Below are 21,495 nucleotides of genomic sequence, written 5' to 3'. Positions count from 1 at the left end.
AGCTAGTACCTAATCATCTAGGTACATTGATCAAAGGCACCATATATGGCCATGTACACATGTTGATCAAAGATAGATACTGGGTTTTTTCTTTTACAAATTTTGATTAAAGGCTTAATGCTATGTGGGCAACCATGTGGAATGTAATGCCACTTCATTGTCTAGTCCCTACACTAAACCTTTGTCTATACTTAGTAGTTATCTATCATATCAATGACTTGGTATTGCATGGTAGGTGTTCTCCATGTTGATCTTGATTATCTATATTTGTTTACATTGACTAGAATAAGTGTATATCTACATTCCATTATAATCTTGATTCCTTGGTTGGATCATGTGATTATTGTTAGGAAGTAAAGTTCACCAAGATAAGGGGATGGGGGGGGGGGGGGGGGTTTGAAGCAGTTATGTAATTAAAACAACTCTTATTAACCTTATTAAATCTTAAACATGTAATCAACAAGTGCAATAACCACAATAACCATATATAATAACATTGTATTTGTTAACCAGGGAAACCCTTGATCAAAGGGAAAACCCTAGTGGGGATGGTATCCACAAAATGATGTATTAATATATAAGTTCCTTGCAAAAGGATGGACCCTATCAAGAGTCAGTGAAATACATACATTTAATATTATTCCCTATTAGGAGACTTTGAATCACTGTGAAGAGATTCCAACCCTGTTAGGAGTTGTGGAAGGTAGAAGGACCCATTGTCCTAATAGCTTCAAGGGAAAGATCATCGAACTCACTATCTAATTAGCCTTAGTATTATTCCTTTCAAAATATTACCAAATGATCAACTATCCACTGACACTCTCTACCAAATATAATCACTTCACTCTTTTATTGTGCCTCTATTGCACCAAACACTTCTATGATCTCAATACCAGATCTGCAAACTCACATCACACAAATCCCCTAGATCACTCACTCGCATGTATTTCACACTTATAATTTTCTTGCTTTCACATTTATCATATACTTAATCACAAGGAAAAAAAAATTTCCTTTATACGAAGTCTTCTAATTAATTTATTGAATCATCCTTGAGGATTTCTCAATAGGACCTCATTAAGATAAAATAATACACTTTTTATTACATCTTTTCATTATTACATAACATTGTTGGCTCACAATCTTCAAAAATCTTCACACACACAACCTCAGACTTCACGTGCTCAATCAAATCATCATTGTGATGTATTCTACCTCTATCTAATTTTGCTTAACTATATTATATACATGTTAGGAGATATAATCCAATTATTGTAAATAACTTCTGAGGAACTCTATCTATATACAACCTTCAGTAAATCTTGAATAAATGTCACTAGTCTTCATCTTTCTACATGTGCGTGTACCCTCATCATCAATACAACCTGTAGAACATATCCTCAATTGTGCTTGACCTCATCTTTAATCCTTGAACCTTACTATCTGAATCTCTATTTTCTGCTCTCAATCTTCATACAATAACTAGTATGTTGACATCAATGACAAAAACTTCCATGAATGTAACATATAGTCATCCAACTCCCAAATTCTCTAGCAATGCTAGGATACTCCCCCATAGGAATATCATCGGCATTCATGCTAACAACTATCTCTACAAGCATTATGGTGCATTCCTAAGGATTCCACATGATTGGGTGGTATGACTATCCATTGTTGGGAATTGGCATATAAGTGATGGATTGGATCAAGATACTCATTATTTTGTAGACCACTTTGTCTTCCCTTGATCTCTCTCTTATACTGCTTTATATGCTCATGTTAAGGTTTCAAACTCTATATTTTTTTGTATGGTGTATATTGATGCTACGTAGTGTAGATTAGTTCATATTTTAGTTGTACATTGCAGTCAATATTATTTTATTTTCCTATTTATACCATTTACATGTTTCACATGCTTTTGAATCTTGTTCCTTTGCATATGTGGTTTTCTCCTTCATGATTATATTTTTTGTGTACATATGTTATTGTAGACCTACATATTTTTGCAAGTTCTACTTGGATTTCTTGTTTTCATGTGAATTTATATTATTCCATAGTCACACGTATGTCACAGAGGGATTTCACTTAAGTTTGGGTGAAAATGAACTTGATAGTTAGATTACTTGAATTGTTTGGATTATTTTCATGGATTTTCATCTCATTTTTCTAATTTGGTTTGTTATGGTTTAGATCACTTTTCTATTTGGGCTTTAAATAATTCTAGTATTGGATCTTTCTTAGGATGGGCTTGTCTTGTTAATTGGAGACTATGGACTATGGTTTGGTCTTGTCCTGCATGGCTCATGGACATGACCCAAACTCTCACATAGTAGATGAGAACATGAATATCATTTTATTAAGTGCATGGGGTTTTCATGGAACCATTAGAAGTGCTTTAATACTTCTACTCCTAATCAATTTCTTGACAATCCTTGTTTGTTCATTATTGCTTATTCAATGCCATTTTGGGTTAAGTACTTATGTCATTGATGTTATGAGTATTGAAAAAAAAAAACTATTTAATGCACCAGTGATAACTATGACAAACACACTCCCCGAGAATATATAAATTCATGGTAAATCCAAAATTAGTTTCAAGGGGGAATTAATTTCTATTGTCAATTTTTTTCGATGTTAGGAAAAGTTTAATTTTAGATGTAATTTTTCTTCAACCATTACAAAATTTCATAACATTGACAAAATTTTGTCCCTTTTGATAGAATATATATATATATATATATATATATATATATATATATATATATATATATATATATATATATATATATATATATATATATATTGTATAAGGCAATTTTTGCTATTTATTGGAAGAAAAAATATTGTATTGGGCAATTTTTCTCATTTATTGGAAATATATATACATATATATATATATATATATATATATATATATATTGTATTAGGCAAGTTTTCCCATTTATTAGAAATATATATATTTGATTGGGCAATTTTTCCCATCTAATGAAAAAACATATATAACACATTGGCAATGTGCTAGAAAATGACGTGATCACTCAATGAATCAATGATTAAGAATTAATCATATGTTTTTCAAATCAGTTGTTAGATTGTCAAAAGATTATGCTCAATATTAAATAAAGACTGATAAGAAAGTGAGGTATCTATAGTATGACATGTATGTGAAATGTCATATTGCATTTATGATAGAGTGAAATCTAGTCAAAAAAACATTCTTTAAATTATAGACATCCCGGTTAGTGTTTGCCATTATCAAAAATGTAGTTGATTGCTAAAAATGGGACTGCTTGTAGAAGAGGATTCATCAAATAAAAATCCAAGCCCTATTGTCAACCCAAATTTGAGTGTGGAGGAGGATGAGGAATAAAGTGATCTTACTACTAGACTTATTGTAGCTTCACAGGTTCTCTCTACTAATCCTAGGGATTCCATCAAAGAGCTCAAAAAGGAGCATGAAAAGCATACCTCCAAGAAATGTTCATTGAAATGGGTCTCAACCCTGCTAATTTTGAAGAATAAATTGCAAATGCATTGGAACAAAAAAATTGGAACTTCAATGCTTTTGAGATTTTTCGAAGGATAAAAGAAGCATTACATGAAGAATCGTCGATTTAGTTAGGGTTTACTTTATAAAACATATTATCAAAAAGTGTATGAATTTGAAATGTAACAATTTGAAGCTTGTCATTTCCCTTTTTTAGGGAAACCACAATGTTTTTGGTTGTGTGTGTGTGTCTATATATATATATATGAAGATGAAATGTAAAGCAAATACAAAGAATATAATGCAAAGTAAACCCTATTTTTTGATATTTCAGTGACATGATGTTTTCTTTTGGGCTCTAGTTATTTTATAGTAATCAAATGATGTATTTAATTATTACTTTCCAAATTTTTATTAATTGTAATTTCATTTTCTAGTGAGTATTTACTAGGTTAGTACTAGTACATAGTACACATGTCGCATCTGAGTAGGAATTGATGTTTGAAGTGATGAATTTTTGGGAAATATTTCAAATAACATGTCATATCTCCAACATACATGTGTAACTAGTAACATCCATCTACATACTACTATCTGATGATAATATATCCATACATGCGTAACCAATAACATCCATCTATAGACTACTATCTGATGATAATATATCAATGGTTAAAGGTTTATTTCAGGCCAAATATCTTGAACGAAGCCTCAACCTTTTTCAAGTCTCTAGAATGGTGACACATCTCCTTCCACCCTATATCACTTGCACTGGACATTAAATAGATGTCTTGTCACTGTCAGTGACATTCCCTCTTCCATTAGCTTTGCACACATTACATCTTTTTTGGTACAAACTTGCATTTATGTGGAAGATTTGAAAAGATTCAATCATTTAAAATAATGGAACCAAAAGTCATATGAACAAATGTGTAGGGACCATCACTCAACCACTCAACTTATTTATAGGCAATTGAGCTTTTTTTTTCATCATTTATCATCTCATTTTTGGTAGTCAATAGTCTGGTATACTTGTAGTGCTCATTAAATTCTAGTATGGTTTACTTGGTGTGGTAGACTGGTAGTCATTTCTCTATAGTCACTAGTTTTTAGTCATATTCTACAATTAATTATTTCATAAAGTATGAATCAAGATGGACACTTAGATTCACCTAACATGCAATTTGGAAGAGGAACAAAAGGCCTTTTAGGAGATGTACCTGATGAAAACCTCTTGTCAATTTGTAATGAGGTTACTCCCATTATGCATATCATTATTCATTCTGTGAAAATTCTTCTAGGGAGAATTTTTTTGGAGAATAAGAATGCATACCATGTCAACATAGACATTTAGCATCTTTGCTCAACCTTGAAGAAGAAAGGATCAATATTTTGTTGCTCATAAGAAGGACTTTTAAAGAATAATACCTAGGCAATGATATTGACATTATTTCTCATGTAAAATTAAGGGTGGGGATCCCTTAGGCAAGTGAAATCCACAAGCTTATGGAACTTGGCTAGAATGTGGCCCTGCAACTATTTATGTTGGGCTTGACTATTATGTAGTTGAAGCATCATAAGAAATGGGCACGAATTGGCTTGTACTTTCTTTGAAAATGGAATAATCTAGATGAAGTGGCATAGGAAAACCTATGGCTTCAAGAATTCATAGCCTTAATCATGTCTCACTCTTTCTAGAAAGGTTAGTATAGTAGTACTAGGGTTTTCCCCTATAGCATGTTTCACTTTCTATTTTATTTTATCAAATCACAATTGGTGTACAAAAATCTTCCTCGGATTATAATTTTCAAGGAATATCAATGAAATATTTGGAGTTCCATATGAAATTGTATTTTATTGTTATGCTTACTTATGCAATGTTTTGACATTTTAAAAAAAAATCATTAAATTGTTAAGAAATAAAATAGAGCATTTAACATTGAATTAAATTAACTTATTGAGGTTTAACATTTAACAATTAATTTAATTAATAAATCACTTAATTTAGTGTTCACTTTCAGTAGTAAAGAATAGTAGAATACATGAAATAGGATTAATAGTTACTTTTACAATCAAATTTAATTCTCCATTGGATGAGTTTATTTTATAACCAAATTTAAAGTATCAATGAAAAACTATTTTATTTTTAAAATAAGAAATATTCTACTATATTTAAGAATTATGTTAGTAATATTGTAAAGTTGATGTCACGATTGTTGGAATATTTAAATGGGAAGAGTACTTCTGAGAGGGGGGTGAATCAGAAGTAATGCATTTTATCCATTAAAACTTTTAATTGATATTAAACATCATGCATGTAACATATCAAATAACCATAAAGTAAACACATGCATCAACAACACATAACACCAGAATTTGGTAACCCAGAAACCCTCTAGGAATAGGAAGGTAAAATTGGGGTGGGGATGATACCCATAAAATCACTGCAGCAATAATTGTTTGACCACTTCTGATGGTCTACCCTATGAAAGACCTGCCCTGTTAAAGGCTTTACATTGTATCAATAGTGACCTGGTTAAAGGATTTAAAACACTTTACATGAAGTGTCACCCTGTCAAAGGATTTAGTCACCTCTTCAAAGGATCTACAAAATAGTTGTTAAGCTAACCTATCATCATAGGATTTTCACTATCTAATGCAATTGCTAGAGAGTATTAGAAACCTTTGACTTGATTGCTTACAAACTTTAATTTTTTATTTCAGGCACTTGATCTACTCATTCTGATGTGACCCTTGCTTGATCCGATATCTATTCATAGCCCTTGTTCTGTTACGATCAACTAGATAAGTAATTGTTGCTCAATTCACTAAGTCTATGATGTCCCTGTTGTTTTCCCTGTTCTACAATTTTGCTATCTACTTAGCAACTTCCTCAACTTCTATTCAGCAACATGAAATCATGGGGTCTAAGCCTTCTTATAAAGGCTTCGTAGACTTAGGGTTAGGTATGGATCTATGATCCATATTGAATCTTTAATTCTGGCTCATTCCTTGCACTTTTCTCATTGGTTGCATGCCTTCTCCATTTTTCTTATTGGTTGCATGCTGGTTGCAAGGAAATATAAAAGATTTGTTTTTATCCTTATTATCCTTTGAAATCCTTCTATGTCAGCTCAAAAAAAAAAATGGTTTACATCTGAGTTTGTGAAGCCACAAATGCATATGTTGATTTTGTGTTACTCGGCACATACTAGATTAATGGTGCTCGGCACCTATTACATTTTGTTTTGTTAGGCACATGCATAGTTCTGGCTCATTTGGCACATGAAGCACTTTCACTTGCTCGACATCAACTATGACTCGACACCTATATATCACTTGGCACCTGTATAATGCTCAGCACCTAAAGTCACTCAGCACCTATTGGAATTCTGGCTCGACACATACTGTAGCCCGACATATATAGTGTACTCAGCTTCTATATGAAAAGTGATTAAGTGCGTTGACACTAAATTGTCAAAACCATTCTGAGACCAACAATCTTCCCCTTTGACATGAGTGTCAAAAACACTTAACTAAACATTAGTGGTCTGACCTTATGAGTGCATTAATCGTTCTGCTCTACATATGTACAAAATTTCAAAATTTGTTCAAAATACCTTATAACTTCCCCTAAGCTGATTGTGCCTTGTCTATTTTTGTAACCAAAATTCTATGTTGAATGTACCTGATATTCTTTTCCTTTGCCCTATTTCTATAACATGTACCTGTGTGCTAAGTTGTTCTATCTTTTGACTAACTACAATATTTCCCCCTTTTATTCTTCAAAAGAATGAATGAAAGAATGTAATAAAAATGCTTAGTATTCTCCCCCTTAGTTATACCTTCCTTATTATTTCTCCCCCAAAACATTTTATATATATAATCTCCCTTATTGTTATTTCTCCCCCTTTTTGACACTTATGTCAAAGGTTATATATATATATTCTCTCCCTTATTGTTATTTCTCCCCCTTTTCGACACTTATGTCAAAGGGTTCTAAGGAGTAATACCATATTTAGCCAAAAATGCATTGTTTACCTCCATTATCATTTTCAAAGTTGCATCCCAGTTTTCTAAAGCAATTTCAAATGACTTATGCTAGATGGTAGTCTCTATAGCAAGATGTACAAGCCCATCAAGTGTAGAAATATTGGGATCTTTCTTTAAGACAGTTTTAGCATAGACTTTCTCTTTGTGGAGGACCTCCAAATGTGGGGTTATGGAGGATTGAATCTGCATTAATTTGGACTAAATATTGGCCTCTTCACTTGTAAGTGCAGCTAATTCTCTTTGAGTGTGAAGCAATTGAGCAAAATTCTTCTCACTTTGAGTTGGATCTCTTGGTAATATGTTAGAAATCTTAATATTTCTCTCCAAGCTCAATATCCTCTGGCTTATCTCTTGTGTGAAATTGAAAAAATCACATAGCTTTTTGTACAATGAGAAAATGTTCTCAAGTACAGTTTTAACCTTTTCAATTTTCTTGGAATTCTACCTATGCAAGTGTTATGCCATTGGATATTCTCTCATTCACATTCCCTTGAAACTTCCTCTCAAACCACTCCATAAGTTCGACGTTGGTGTCCTAGTCTTCGCTTGTCACTTGGTCAACTATATCTTATAATTGTTCTAATATAGACTTTGACTCATCTGGTGACTGCAAGTTGAAGGCATCCATAAAGATGTCCTTAATCTCAAGTAGTGCTTGCTTGTTCTTATACTCCTTTCTAAGTATTTCTTGTCTTCTCCTTCTATTTAATGCATCCTACATTTATGTAATTTGTTCAATGGTGATAGTCTTTGAGTCATAAGAATGTATTATTATCTCCTCATCTAGCTCAGGGTCTCCATAGTGAAGTACTCTGGTCACCTTAGTTGAGCTCAAGCCTGGTGTTGATATTTGTAAAGGTATGGCTTCAGTACTCGGCTTCTGAAGAGTTTTTGTAGGAGTGCCTATTTTTGGTAGCTCTACCAATGTCTGAATAGAGACTTGCTCCTCTTCTTTTGATGTATCCTCCTTCTTCTCATCAGACTTCCCTTCTTCTGCACTAAGTTTCTAAATGGTGTCACATGCTGCTATTGCAATTATCAGAGATGGTGGTGGAAGCATTAAAATTTGAGTACTAGTGGTTGTATAGATGAAAGGTGGTTCTTTTGGTTTCACCTTGTCTCTTTTTGGTTCTACTACTACCTCCTATAACTCATCTAGACTCACCAGTACAAGATTTGTGCATAATTATATCTGTAAAGTTGATTGGTGAAGGATCTTGGAGAGATCCTTTGTAGTTAGTGGATTGATGTTCTAAGTATAATTTTTAGGAACATCCTTGATTGTTATAGTGTCTACAGGTGTGATGGTTACATGAGGAGGGCTAGGGGGTGGCATTTGTGTGTCTTGCACACTCTTTTCCTCTTGTTGTTGCTACCATGTCTTCTCCCTTTTGTGTTTCCTCCTCCCCTTTTTCCTTATCTTCTTCCTCTTTCTTCTTTTCTTCTCCTTTCTTCTCTTCATCTCCTTTCTTCTCTTCTTCTTTTGTTGATTTCTCCTCTTCTACCTTCTCTTCTATTTTCTTTTTCACCTTCATTGCTTTGGCTTCCTTTTCCTTTTCACTGGCTTTAGCCTTATTTGCTTCTTCATCCTTGTCATCAGTCAATTTGTATATTGACTTCCACAATTGTGTGGACTTATTCACTACATCCTCAATTTTATTTTGTAGAATACTAAAGGCTCTATATTTTGGTGCAAATTTTCCACCATGTTTCTTAGTAGCCTTAGTAATTTGACCTCTTGTCAGATTAATCATCACTTGTGCCAGTGTTATTCTCTTATCTCTTTCTCCATATTGAGACAATAATGCCATTTGTTTTCAACTATCTCATATAACTCCCTAGGCATGATATTGTCTAGCTTTAGAGGTGTGTTCTTAAATTCAGCCATCATGGCATATATAGATTCCTCTATTTTTTTTTGTTCTTCTCTACTTAACTTGTTAAATTCAAGACTTTTCAAGTTAGTCAAATCTGCATTCTTAATATTTTCACAAATTTTATCTATGGTTTATTTAGGAGGATGACTTACCACTTTGAATTGGTTGATATCCTCCAACTCTATTCTCTCCTCATCATCAGTGTCTGTTTGTGCTACATACTTTCTTCTTTTCTTTGGAACTTCATCAATTTGTTCAGTGGCCTTCTTCTTCTCTTTTGTTTTCTCCTTGGCCTTTTGTGTAGATTCCCTTGTGGTAGCTCTTGTTAATGGGGCCTTTGGTTTGGCTTGTTTTGTTCATGTAGCCTTCTTTCCTTTAGGTTGGGTTGGAGGCTGAGTTTTAGCCTTTCTCTTCTTTGACTCAGCTTGTGTAACTGCTTGCGTAGCTTCTTCTTCCTTGGCACCTTCCTCCTTATCTTCTCTTAAGCCTTGGGTTAATTACATTGGGCCTTGCCCTTGTTCTTCTTCTTCACTCTCACCTTCTTCTTCTTCCTCCTCTTTAGCATCTACTGCCCCTTCAATATCTACACCAAATTTCTTCTTTATTCTCTTCACTAGCTTATCCTTCTTTTTTAAGGTGGAGATTATTTTTAGTTCCATATCTACCTTGGAACGCACAACATCATATGTTCTAAAGTGAGGAGCCTCCTTATCAATGTCTTCTACAAGAAATGTAGTGATTTCTATTGAATCTTCATCAACATCAAGTTCATATCCCAATGGCCTTAGCCATCTCACCCTTGGAAATGCTGCTTGAATATAGGTGTAGTCAATGTCTATGAGGAAGCATATGTCATTGATATATTTTTCCACTAGGAAAACTAGTATTCTCACTCTTTGTTTCATGGATTTCTTAAAATCCTCAAAATAGCTTGTCATTTGTGCTTCAAAGTTGTCACCCATCTTATCAATGTACTCATTGATTTGAGTGATTGCAATTTTTTTTGGATTCCAGTTCACCTTTCCTATTGATGGAAACTCTTCCAAGACATAAATGAATATGCAGACAAGAACTGAACCAAACTTGCATTGAGCACCTTTTGACCTTCGTATTTATCCTAGGTTCTCATTTATCTACTACAACATCAGTTATGTTAGATCATATGTATGATCTTTATTTACAAGCTTATAGGCTACATCAACAGCAATACATGGTACACTATTTAATCTACTGGATTGGTAAAATTTGTGAGATATCACTCTCACTGCAAAATCTAGAAGAGGATATGTTACAATATCAATTTCCATTCCCCTCTTATTCCACTTAGCCCCTGTGTTACTTTCAATGACCTCTTTTGAATCACTTCTCAAGGTCTTAGGCCGATCTAGGGTTGGGAAACCTGTAACCCTATGTACTATCTTCTTGGTAATCTTAACTAGTCCTGCTTCTAGCCATAGACAACCATTGTGTATCTTGCTTAAAACAATTCTTATCCACTCTATTTTAAAACCTATAGGATAAACTAGAGCATGGGTTAAGCCCTTCTTCTCAACTATTTGAAACTCATCCTTCAATATTTTGTTGTCACACAGTTTATCATACGCTTGAAAAATTTCAAGGTATCTTACTGCTCCCATTTTGCAGTTGTAACACTTCCTTACATCCTACATCATGACAACCTTGGTGGAATTATGGACAACGTGTTGGTAGGGTCATTCTTGTAGGTGACTTTGGGGATTGGCCTAAACTCAGTTTGTTTTACTTCATTGCTAACAAGTTGGACCTCATGACTTTCCTTTCCCTTAGGGTTCTTAGAACTAGAAGCCATTATATCGATCTAGGGTTTCAATATATTAAAACTTTAAAAATTGTGTAGCTCAACACTTGATAAATACCTTAGATCGACGAAATTCATGTTGAATCACTATTGAAATTGGTGCAAAAGGCTTCAAGGTTTTTGTTTGATCACTTCTGCACTCTTATTTTCTTTTCTCTATGTTTTAATGGCATAAAAATGATCAAAATTTGACCTTATACCTTTCAAAACCTAGCATTAAATGCTTAGTGCATACAACTATAAACTTGACACTTGAAAGTTTCAACATGACTCAGCTTCCACTAGATTTCCACTTCACTCAACTTCCATTGGCATTTCTTAACTCAACATCAGCCATCAACTCAGTCACTACTAGCAACTCAACATCCACTAGAGCTTTACTTGGCATCTAAGGAAAACTCGGTAGTATTTACAAAAATTTCAAATTTTGACTTGGCATATTTGCTCATACTGATTTCTTCTTTGTAGTACTTCTTTGTCTTGGGAATGATGTATGATATAACTTTGTATATCAGTCTCATACACCTATCCTTGCTTATTTGGATGAGATGTGACCACTTGACCTCTTGGGTGAAGTGATCCCTCCATTTAATGTGTTGCACTCATATTTCTTCTTCCAAGTCTTGTTCATTTGCCTTCTGATTTGTTCAACATCTACCTTCTCTTTTCCTTTGTTGACTTCTAACTTGGGTGCCTTGGACCTTGTTGGGAAATACCTGCTGATATGGCCAGTCTTCAAGCAACTAAAATATGTGGTTTGACTCAACCACCTACTATAGTTCCCTCTAAAATGTGTCCTTATGCAATTTTCAAGAATGTGTCCATATTCTTGACACTAGTAACAGCTATACTTGGTGTTGTAGTCCCAAATGTAGTGATGACCATGGTTATTTCCCTTTGCAAGCTGATTAGGTGTCCACATAGGCTTTGATCTACACTCAAAATCTCTATTTCCATACTTCTTGTAATTGTAGTAGTGACCCTCAAATCATGGTGTTCTGATAGTCCTATTCTTGCATTCATCTGCTTGATGTCCTTGCTTCTTGCACTTGTGATAGTAGCTTGCATTCTTAGGCTTATCATGTTGATGGTCATCCTTGCTCCTCCATACATTAGAGGTGTGTCCTTTTTTACCACTGAAATGACAATTAGGTTTAGTGTTCTTACCTTTGTTACTCCTTTCTTCTACAATCTTGGATGATTCTCCTCGTTCAATGCTAGTGTAACTAAATCTTGAAGTATCATTACTGGCCCTTGGTGATTTTAGTAACTTCTCAAAGTACTTGATAGCCTCATTGGGTTTGTTGAAACTTTTTTTTATCTCCTTTGCTCTCCTCAATTCATTCTACAATTGTTCATTTTGCATTCTCAAGGTGGAGATCTCAATGTCCTTCATGTTTAGCTCATGATGAGCATTCATCATCTAGCTTAAGGTGTCAAGCTACATGTTTGAGATTCTTTCAAACTCAATTGTCTTCTTCTCCAGTCTATTGGTAAGATTTCTCTTGTCATCTTCTATCATAGCCTTGTCTTCAATGGCTCTCTTCTTTTTTTTAGTCACTTCACAAAGCATTATGGCTTGTGATTCTTGTTCAAGCTTGAGTATTCTGATTTCTTCTGCTTGAGCTCTGTTCTTCTCCATCAGTTCAACTATTATTGCATCAAATTCTTTGGAATCTCCATTTGAAAACACTTGTGTGGTGTCAATCTCCTTGTATTGTATGTCATTTTCAGCTATGGCTATATCCTTCCTTCTTTTCAAGGACTTTCTCAATTCTTCTCTAGCTTCCTCCAATTTGTGTAGAGCAAGGTCCACATCAATCACTTGATTGTTTATGATCTTCCCAAGTTTGAAGACTTCCATCTTCAGATCTTTTCTCTAAGTTTTTAGGTTTTTCCTTGTGATTACCTTAGCTTGATACCAATTGTTGGAATATTCAAATGGGAAGAGTACTTCTAAGAGGGGGGGTGAATCAGAAGTAATGCATTTTATCCATTAAAACTTTTAACTGATAATAAGCATCATGCATGTAACATATCAAATAACCATAAAGTAAACACATGCATCAACAACACATAACACCAAAATTTGGTAACCTAGAAACCCTTTAGGAATAAGAAGGTAAAATTGGGGTGGAGATGATACCCACAAAATCACTGCAGTAATAATTGTTTGAACACTTCTAATGGTTTGCCCTGTGAAAGGCCTACCTTGTTAAAGCTTTAAACTTTGTCAATAGTGACTCGGTTAAAGGATTTAAAACACTTTACATGAAGTTTCACCCTGTCAAAGGATTTAGTCACCTCTTCAAAGGATCTACAAAATAGTTCTTAAGCCAACCTATCATCATAGGATTTTCACTATCTAATGCAATTGCTAGAGAGTATTAGAAATCTTTGACCTTATTGTTTACAATCTTCAATTGCTGATTTCAGGCACTTGATCTACTCATTATGATGTGACCCTTGCTTGATATGATATTTTTTCATAGCCCTTGTTATGTTCTGATCAACTAAATAAGTAATTGTTGCTCAATTCACTAAGTCTGTGATGCCCCTATTTTTTCCCTGTTCTACAATTTTCCTATCTGCTTGGCAACTTCCTTAACTTCTATTCAACAACATGAAATTGTGGGGTCTAAGCCTTCTTATAAAGGCTTCATAGACTTAGGTTTAGGTATGGATCTACAATCCATATTGAATCTTTAATTCCCACTTATTCCTTGCACTTTTCTCATTGGTTGCATGTCTTCTCCATTTTTCTTATTAGTTGCATGTTGATTGCATAAGAAATATAAAAGATTCATTCTTATCCTTATTATCCTTCAAAATCCTTCTATGTTGGCTAAAAAAATGGTTTACATCTAATTTTGTGAAGCCACAAACTCATATGTTGATTCTGTGTTACTCGGCACATACTAGATTACTGGTGCTTGGCACCTATTACATTCTTTTTTGCTCAACATATGCATAGTTCTTGCTCACTCGGAACATGATGCATTCTAACTTGCTCGGCATCAACTATGACTCAGCACCTATATATCACTTGGCACCTGTATAATGCTTGTCACCTGAAGTCACTCAGCACCTGTTGGAATTATGGCTCGGCACATATTATAGCTCAGCATATATAGTGTACTCGACTTCTATATGAAAAGTGATTAAGTGTGTTGACACTCAATTGTCAAAACTGTTCTGAGACCAACAGCGATTACTCTTGGATGAACAAAGATCAACGGCTCCAAATATTTTTTGAGCCAAATTCGACAACAATCAACTAGTGTTTCCAAATGCCCTAGAAAGAAGACATGTGGCAAACATGTATCAAGTGTGAAATCACTATGTACATAGTAGCACCATTTGATCAACTTAGATCAATGACAAGATATGATTTTTGGGCAAATTTGAGGAATGCTCAACCATTTCTACAAATGTACCTAGAAAGAAGACACATGTCAACTCTAATAACTAATAAATTAATAATGATGTATCATTATTGAATTATTCGTGTTGTAATAAATTTTAAATTTTTATTAAAACTTTAAATATACTATATTGAAGGATTTGAACATCACAAATCCATACATAAAAAACACTTGCATGCAAGATCCTATCATAGAGAAGAAAGTAAAAAGAGAAGGCAAGGGTTTGGCTCTGAGAATATGAAAGAATATATTATCATACTAAAGGAATGAATGAAATTTACAATTGATCAATCCTTATAGAAGCATATTGTAAAACCTAAAAGGGAAACCCTAAGAGGTAAATGACATTTAATTATTACTATTTAATTATTAAATAAAAATGCAAGTGCATAAATGGAAATCTTAAGAAGGGAGTAAAAGTAATTTAATAAATTAAATTAAATTATCCCTTTACTCTAACACCCCCCCTTAATATTAGCAACAATGCAGCTACAAATAATGCATGAAAAAGCAAGAAAACTATAATGTTGAAAGCAAAATTGGGTCCTGGCAACAAGGCCTGATGAGGTACCCAGTCACAACCAAATCTCTATGAATTGAAGAAATAGGGAAAACCATGTGGGAAAAACCCTACTCTAAAAAGAGAAAGAAAGAAAAAGTAAAAATGATATGTCTCAAGAGACTCTCTTAAAATCGTAAGTACAAATAAAACCTCTCATGATAGAGGCTTGAGACTCCATAGCCCGCCTAGAATGGAAGAACTCTTGTGTCAATGAACATACCAATGTGACTTCAATCTAAAAGAAACAAAGGCAATGGACAAGGAGGGTGAATCCCCTGAATGTAAGGTGAAGCTGGAAGTCCTAGCTAAAACTCAAAGGAGAATGCATGAAAATCTTGAAATGGAATCTCTAATGGAGGTGGGATATCATGTGTATTGAATTTTTCATCTGGGAGGAGATGTGTTTCCTCTAAAATATCCTCAACAACTATAGTAGGTGGCTCGATGACTGGAGCTACAATGGTAGGCAATGCTGAAGATAATCTTATACAATAGATGGAATCCAAACAGGAGGTGGAGGTGTAGAAGTCACAACACTAGTCTCAGAAATAACACATAAGTTCAAGTGAGATGACTTCACCTTAGTAGTCTCTTGTGAAGAAGTAAAGTGAGTCTTTGATAGTGGAGATGGTGGACCAAAATGAGAGAAAGAGTATAAGTAGTAAGAATGATCAGCAGTCCATATAGAAATAATATTGTGTGTCTCACTATCTCTGATGTGCACTGAATCTTGTGCAAACACAATTTTCTTCCCTATCCCACTGTGTGTAATTTGATAAATAGAGAGAAGGTTAGAGGACAAAGATGGAACACATAGTACACCATGAAATGTACCATCATCAATGTTAGTAGAGTCTTTCCCACATAAAATCATAACAATGTTGTTCCCCATCAAAATGTGCGAGGAGTAAAAGTCTCAAAAAAAGAGAACAAATCTTGAGAAGATGTCATATGGTGTGAAGTACCTGAATCTAGTAATCATCTAGAACAATGTGAAGTAGTAGTTGTACATAGTGCATGAACCTTTCCTATGTGTTTACCATCTCACTAAAATGATGATGAAGAAGAAGATCTGTGAGAAGTAGAAGGAATATCAATTTTTCTCTTTTGAAGGAGATTTGTCAAATCTAAAACCTATTTGGCATAACCATCTAACTTCTTCTCATAGAAATGTTACTCATCATGATTGGTCTTTTAACAATAAGAAAACTTTATTCTATCTAGCTTTGATTTATCTCTTTTAGGAGGAGATGGGTTTGATGTGATGTGAGGGCTAGATTCAATCTGAGACTCTATAGGATGTGACTTTTGTTTCTTCTCCTTCTTTCTAGAACATGTTTCAGCTACTAATGCATGAGTCTGTGAGCCTATGAAAGAATCAATTGAGACAACTTATCTTGATCTTGAGTAAAACAATCATAAAAAACCTCAAAGGATGGCATGTTAAATATATTACCCAAAGCATCCATGGTGGAATGGAAGGTAGAAGCAAAAATCTAAAGATTTTCATGAAGCTTAGAAAGAATCAGTTAAATGCACTCAATGTTAGTCTTGGTTTTCCCACAACCTTGAAATAAAGATCTATGTTGCTTGAACTTCATTAAGAAGTCCTCAATGGAAGAAAATGAATTTGGTACAAGAGAGGTAATCTTTGCCTCAATCTGAAGTTCCCTGAACTCATTCACTATACCAAATAAGTCATCAAGCTTGGTCCACATAGCTAGAGGGCTATTACACTCATCAAGATGAAATTATAGACTATTAGATAACTATAAAGAAATCAACCCCATTTTAGCATCCATCTTGTTCCTATGTCACATGACCTCAAGAGGCCTCTGTAAAATTGGTTGCACTACATCTAAACAAGACCACAACCCTTTTGACCAGAGAAGTTGTGTCATCAGGGACTTCCATGTGTGATACTTATGAGGGGTTAGAAGTTCTAAACAAGAAGAGGTCTTAGCCATTGTTTTAGAAGGTGTTGGATTATTTTTTGAAAATTTTCTATTTTATTGATGTAAATAATAGAAATAATAATACAAAATAGCCCCCATAATGCAAAAATTGAATCCCAACTACTAAAAAAAATGTGTATATAAGAAAAGAGAAAAAATCTTCAGTTTGAGAATCATATGTACCTTTGAGAAATACTGACAAAAATAATAGAGAATTTGGATAGTGCTCAAGAAGAGCTTTTTGTCACTTCTTTCAGATCAAAAAATAGAGCTAAAACAAGCAAGCTATGTCCCCTAGAAGATAGAAAGCATCATCTAACTTTGAGTGAATAAACAAGTACCAAAGTGGAAAAAAATCCAAAACATACCTTCACCATCATGTCAATCTTAGAATCATCTTTTCTTGGATCCAAAAAATGCCTCTATATGCTCAAGTTAGAGCCAAAAAAAATTGACAGGGCCTATGTATAGCAAAAAAAGATTGCAAAACCCCCCAAAAAAAATTTGAATGCGGCTAAGAAAGTAGCCCCTAGCCCCCCAGGTGATCATAGGTTGGGTAGTAGAGGTTGGGGAGGTGGCATGTTAGGCAGAGGAGGTATGTTGGCAATTGTTTCTAATAGTGGCCTGGTGGTGAGTGGCATGATGTGAGCAAAGAATGGGTCATGGTGGCAGAGGAGCAGTGCAGTTTCTCTTACCACAGGCAGTGTTTGATAAACCACCAACGGCCACCGTTGCGGTTAGGTAAACCATTGGGGTGGTGTGCTAACTGCCATGTAGTTTTAATAACTTTAGTGGTGAAATTAACCACCTTTTTTTTAAATGGTATTTTTTGGATTTTTCAACTTAAAGTGTGTGTCGAGGGTCATACGACCTTGGTAGGCAAAAAAATTGCCTCAAAATGAAAAATTGGCCAAAGTAGACATATTTTATATGAAAATGGGGGTTTTGACATCTTCTAAATCTAACTATGATGTCTATTTGGCTTCAAAGTGCTCCTAAATTCAAATATCTACTATTTTCACAAAAAATAGCCAAATATGTTCCACCAAACCCTCGTTCTTGCTTTCTTCAAAAGCTAAACAAGCTACAGTATATTCAGCTCTGATACCATGAAGAACTTGAGCAATACAAATTCACAAAACCTGAAGAAGACCTACATGCAAGAACCTATCATAGAGAAGAAAAGACAAAGAGAAGGCAAGAGTTTGGCTCTGAAAATATGAAAGAATATATTATCAGACTAAAGAAATGAATGAAATTTACAATTGATCAATCCTTATAGAAGGAGATCATAAAACCTAAAAGGGAAACCCTGAGAGGTAAATGACATTTGATAATTACTATTTAATTATTAAATGGAAATGCAAGTGCATAAAGGGAAATCTTAAGAAGGGAATTTAAACGTAATTTAATAAGTTAAATTAACTTTTTACTCTAACATATAAAAATTAGAATGATTTAACTATATTGTATTAAGTCCTTATTTATAGCCTAGAATATAATTATTAAAGTAATTTTCTAAGTTCTAACATAATAGTCAATATATTAAATATTTATAACATACCAACTTTTTATTTTTTAATCATCATCAAAAGCATAAAATAAGATAAGTATTTTGTTAATGTAAATGATTCGGTTTGAAATACAATGCACAAATACATATATTCCTACTTCTATTTAATTTGTTATGAATATCTTCTTATTCAATCGCAAAATAGTTTTTAAAAAAACATAACACAAATAAGCCAAAAATTTCTTAAAATAAAACATAAAACATCTTTATTCAATTTATTTTTATTTAGTAATTTTGAATCTTTGATTAAAAAAAATATTGTTTACTCTCCTTAATTAAATTATTACAAGTTATGACAAATAAGAGCCACTACATGGTACTTCTTTTATCATAAGAGATCTTATTTTAATCTTGGATATACTTTAGATTACTTTGGAGTCTTGGACAAGTGCTAATACAATGTTGTTATTATTATAATATAATAATAATTAATATTCTAATTATAATTGAATATAATGTTACAAGAGTTAATACAATAAAGGGGATGCCCCGGCTACAGTTTGATGAAAAAAGATCAATGGCTTGAGATGTATTTTGGGTTGATTTGGGCAGCACTCAACTTTTTTTTCCCAAATCACCCTGGAGAGAAAATATGTGGCATACATGTATCACATGTGACTAATCTACATTCATTTAGACATGGTAAATAGTATAGTAACAAGTGGCGACACAGTGTTGACATCATTTATATTGTACTAGAAAGGGCCCAAAGGGGACGTGTCAACCACCATTTGATCAACAAAGATCAATGACCCTAGACGTATTTTGGGTTGATTTCAGCAGCAATCGCTTCCTTTCTTCAAATGCCTCTAGAAAGCAGACATGTGGCATACACGTATCAAATGAGAAATGAGTATGATGTTGTCTATTAATACAACCTCTAAAGAGGTGATGGTCGATATGTTGACCACCATTGGATCATCAAAGATCAATGGTTGGAGATGGACTTCAGGCCAATTTTGGCTACAGTAGTTACTTTTTTAAAAATTTGCTAGAAAGTAGACATGTGGCATACATGTATCAAGTGATAAATGAGTATGATGTCGTGTGCTCATGCAACCTCTAAAGAGGTGATGGTCAATGAACCAACCACCATTGGATCATTAAAGATCAACATTTGGAGATGTACTTCAGGCCAATTTTGGCTATAGCAGTTGTTTCTTCAAAATTTCCATGGAAAAGAAGTCTCTAACTCTTCAAAGATAGAAATTAGCAATAATCGGTAAAGTTAATCTCGATTTATATTGTAACATGGCACATTTCATAAGAAAAATATAATAAATTATTATATGAGCTTTGCATTGTACAATGTACATAACAGTTAATATCAAACACAGTCTCAACTCTCCTTCTTCTACAATTTGTAGAACTTTCTTTTTTGTTGAGTCTAGACCGTAAGGTTTTGTTTCATTGTTCAATCCTCAATCTCTGTACAAACTACCAAGATCTCTACAAAATCATTGGAGCATCAATAATTAGAAAGGTGTTAAGAACTTACAATTTTCAAGTTGCAACGTAGTCCCAGTCTTCTAAGACAACTCATAGACTACATCTATAAATTTGACTTTCAACTTTCTGGGTAAGATCTTGAACACATTTTTCTTACCACATTTTTTTTTTAAATTTTATTGTAAGTGTAGTATCAATCATAGAATTTAGGGTTTAATTTTGAATTTATCATGCATTGTAAACCTAAATTGTTTCCATTCTAACAGCTAGGTAACTTGCAAAGTAAAATATTAGATTTACAATTTAGGGTTTAAATTTTGATCACGCCAATCATTTGTAAATTGTGATTTGTGACTATGTATAATACTATAAAGTTTTCAATGATTATGAAAAACATACAAGAGGAGTAGCACTGGCACTCGCAGTGGAAGTGCAACCCAAAATAAAATACAGGAGATAAGGAAACCATTTTTTGACTTGCACAAATTGGTTAAAATGCTAGGTTTTACTAATGAATTCCACTATATTTGTGATCTTGTTATCTATGGAAGGAGTATTAAGGAAATCAGACATGTAATTCTATATAAATGGAATGACCCAAGGAGTCAAAGTATATTAAAAATAACAAAATGATAGGGTCCATTGTAAATAAATTTGCAACATGGACTACAGGAATAACCTACTTGGGATTTCCTCTAGTATTCCCTTGTCCAGAATTTGTAATGGTTTGTACTGAAAACTATGATGAAAAAAGAAAGGCAATTGTCAATCAAAATATGTAGGAGGTAATTTTATTGATAACACAAAGTAAATTTTCTAGTTCATTGGATACGGTATGAAGCACAAAACCCTACCCACATTGACCTAGAAAAATTGGCAAAAACATATGAGAAATTAAGACCAAATAGAAATCATTCATATATCAAAGGATTAGCAGACGAATTCAATTCCAATCCACCTCGTAATCATAAACCACCTCATGAATTGGATATTTTTTCATAGTGTGTTTAGGACACTATATTCCTAGTATCAATATGTTTGGGTTTGGAAAGTAACTAGAAAGTGGTTGCCAACATTTTGGAAATGATTTTCAATATTCATTTCCTACGAGATCCAATAAGATATGATTATATTGAGCATATTGTTCATGGCATACAAGAACAATTGTTAATGATTAAAACAATTTCACACTCACACTCACGAAAGACATTTAGATACACGGCCTACTTGTGCTATCTTTTGTTATCAAAGCATTGTCAAATCTTTAAAACAAACAA

The sequence above is a fragment of the Cupressus sempervirens genome, chromosome 1, assembly GCF_028749045.1.
Source record: "Cupressus sempervirens isolate cs-2001-9-10 chromosome 1, ASM2874904v1, whole genome shotgun sequence".
NCBI lineage: Eukaryota > Viridiplantae > Streptophyta > Pinopsida > Cupressales > Cupressaceae > Cupressus > Cupressus sempervirens.
This window is presented reverse-complemented; position numbering follows the sequence as displayed.